Source organism: Melospiza georgiana, chromosome 4 (genome assembly GCF_028018845.1).
Source record: "Melospiza georgiana isolate bMelGeo1 chromosome 4, bMelGeo1.pri, whole genome shotgun sequence".
Lineage (NCBI taxonomy): Eukaryota > Metazoa > Chordata > Aves > Passeriformes > Passerellidae > Melospiza > Melospiza georgiana.
Window position 1 is genome coordinate 18,060,253 of NC_080433.1, and position 3,737 is coordinate 18,063,989.

Consider the following 3,737-nt stretch of genomic DNA (forward strand, 5'->3'; position numbering starts at 1 on the left):
GACCCTTTTTTAGCCTGCAGAACAGTTTGTTATTGTTGCAAGGTCCCTTTACTGATGATAAATAAATAGTTGTTGTTTTCTGAACAGTATCTTTTGTCTTTGTGTTTCTTCCATCACAACCCTTGAATGTCACTAATTCAGAAGGCAGGGGCTGATCTCTGTACTGACTCCAGTGCCTTGAGTAACCACAGGGTTCCAAATCAAAATGACAATTTTTAGACTTTCTACTCTTGTCTTCTAGGGGGAAAAAACCATTTCTCCAACTCATATGTGATTAATGCTTTTTTTGTGGGGCAGAAAGCACTGGAGATTTAGGTTACATGCACCATCTGTAGACAGACAAATGTATATTTGCCCTGTATCTCATAGGAAGAACACATCTAGGATTTTCCATGCCCCCCAAACTTGCTTGCCTGTCTTCTGCCAGAAGTCTAAGATACAACTATTAATTTCAGGAAGAATTCACCATGCACATGAGAGGTGAATTGAGAGACCTCTTAGGTAAATTTAACAACTAGATCTGGAAAAAAAGGTATAGTTAATGTGAAGATTTTGGGTTGGCTGATACAGCTCAGGATCTCTTTTTTCAACAGTTTCAGAGAAACTAAGTAAACAACCAAAAAAGGGCTCTAAAATGTTAATAAAATGAAAATTTGTTTTATTTTAAATGGAAAAAATATAATCTTATTTCATATTTTTATGATCCATAAGGTCAAAGGGTGGATAAAATGTGCTATTTAGGGGCAATGATTTTCTAACCTGTGAGATAAGAACTGCCCATAAAGAAGATTCAGCCCAATGTGATAAGACAAAAACTGAGATAGGAGAATACAACCTACATCTTAAGCAATACTGAGAAGTGCCTTAAGCCCAGGGAACTTTCCTGAAGGCCAAGTGCTCCATCTCACCTGAAGCCTGGACAAAGGAGGCACCCTCATTTCTGTTTGTTATCTCCTTCAGAGGGAAGGGCTGTTCCCTCTTCTCTCCAGTACCACTGTCCTCATGTAGAGTTTCACAGTCTGAGAGAAGCAATTACTCAAGCTGAAGTTGCAAAATAGTAAATCTACTGCTGGAATCAATACGATGCAAAGGCAAGGAGTTTTATGTAGAATGTTTTTATTATTACATTGAGAGTTCTCTGTTAAATTAACCTGGGCAGTCCAAGCACTTTCCCAAGGAATAAATCTTTTTCTTACATTACACACAGTAAAAGAAGGAGGGAAAAAAACTCATAAAACCTTTATTTTCTGTTGAGGACATAAATGTTTCAGTTACCAATTTGTAAGTATGGTAAGGGATGTATGCCATAGGGAATTATAAAATATTTAAAAATATCTGTAATTCTTTTTTATGGGATATTTTTTGATTAGTAAACTGTGCTGAGCAGTCCTGTTGTGGGGTGAGGAGCATGGCTGGGAGGCATTTCTCTGATTGGGGAGATAGCAATTAATATTTGCTCTAGTTGTCTGATAGCAATTACTATTTGCTCTAGTTCTCTTTCTTGTGATTTTTGCAGATGGGGAGTAGCTGGCTATGAGGCATTTCTGAATTGCCCTGGTTCCACCACTGCTCTTCCAGCAAGTGGTGTTTCAGGGAGCCCAGAAGCAGAAAGCTGGAAAGGCGATGTTGCACTCGGTGGCATTTTCCCTTCATGTGTTTACAAAGCATGGAAGGGGGGAATAAATCACAAGCAGATCATCAGGGGTAAAGCTGAGGGCTCAGAGGGCACGTGGGCGGCAAAGCAAGGCTGCTCTGGGGCTGCTGAGCTGTGTGTGTGCAAGCAGAGGAGACACAAAGGTTTGTGGCACACAACTTTGTGCCTGAGGTTTGCAGTTTCCTTTGCCATCTGCCAGACAGGCTTTGGAGATGGCCAACAAAATTCTTCAGGTATAAAAGTGCACTTACACATTTTTGTGTCTAAATGAACGTGCACTCTCATATACACAAACCCAGAAACTCCTGGGGGAAACAAGACTGAGTCTGTCTTTTGTAAGCCCTTTGTCCAGCTGCTAATGCCATGGCCAGACTGCCCCAAGGCTGCTGTGCCTCCCCAAACCCACAAACTGGGTTTGTTTGCCAAACCCAGGGCTCTGACTGCTTGCACTGTGCTCTGGGTGGATTTTTTCAGCTCCAATCCTTGTGAAACCCCTCTTAAGGGACACAGAAAAATTAATTCCTTTTGCTCAAGTGATGCAAAAGCAGCTAAACATGATTCAGAACTTGGGCTGGAATCCTTAGGTATGTTTTAGTCTCGGGGATTTGTGATTTGGACCTGCATCCTTAATATATTATGCACTAGAAAAACAGAGAATGATGATATGAAAGGATGAAATAAATGTTCAGCTATTTTCCCATGGTCTGGAAGCAGAAGCACCTCTAATATCAATAGAAAAACAGAGTTTGTATCTCCTGTGCACAAACATTCAGAGGTTTGATTTAGAAGAGTTTGGATTCTTGATAGCTAGTCACTCTTCTGACAAAATAGATCTCCTTTTTCTGTGCATTTTCCTTTCATGACTTTTTGGGAGTTCATTATAATTGGTTGCAGTATTGCTACAGTTTTTCCTTTGCTGGTCCCAAACTCATAATTTGCACCACTGAATTGGTAAATAGCCTTTTCTGCCAAGTGGTCAGATGCAATTGTTCACTGACTGAACAATTTGGGATTTTTCTACGTCCTGAGCACTCATGTGCACACACATGCATGAACACAGACACACACACACACAAACACAAGGATACTGAAATGAATATACATTTTACTGTTATAAAAAGAGAGCCACAGTGCCAAATTTAGCACCAGGTATGTTTTAATGCACCTTCCTCCCTTGCCTCAGTGGGATTCTGGAGCATAGGTTTAGATGACCTATGTTCAAGTGATAGAACCAGAAAAAATGTGTCATTATTAAATTAAATAGGGCTTTTGTCTTGCCTTGGATTCCAGTGAGGACAAATACATGTTCCTTTCAAAAAAACAAAAAAAAACCAAACCAAACCAAAACAAAACAAAACCAAAAAAAAAAAAAAAACCAAACAAAAAACAAGCAGCAGAAGCAAAGTCATGTGCAAATAATGAAAGAATCATTGCAGACTGTTTGGGACGACAGCTCCAGGAAGCAGGGAATACGTTCACAGGCATTGTTTGCTGCTGGTCTTCACAATGCCCTTTGTCTTCTGAAAATGTTATTGCAATTAAACACTAGCTCAGCCAAATAAAGTGAATCAGTGTGCTTATTTATGAGAACATTTGGAATGGATAATATGTGGCATAATTTCTGAAGGCTGAAGGTTATGAAACCTCTTCCTTTTACAGCAGGCCCTCATCTCTGTGTCATATTCTTTTACTGACCAGCCAAAACATTAACTTCTTTACCCAGCCAGAAAAGCATCACTCTCCAGCATGTGAGCTCAAGCACAGTATATTTATGTATTGCTTATAGGAAACCCAAAGGATGAATCAAGGGTTTGCCTGATCTGTCTGGGTGTGCACCAAACTGCCTCCTTTTCCTGTCACAGAAGGCGCCTCCAAGCCAGCACAAAAATCGAATTCTCAGGGCTGAAGACGTTTTTCACCATTCAGCATGGAACTAGAAAGAGGACTCCACAAGAGGGAGCCAGAAAACGAACAATCTTTCACGAAGCAGGCTATGAAACTCTTTAGAGAATAAAGTGGTGGGCGTGCTACGAGGTGTCCTTCGCCAGCCAGGGCAGGTGGCTGAGCTGCTGCTCCCCTTCCA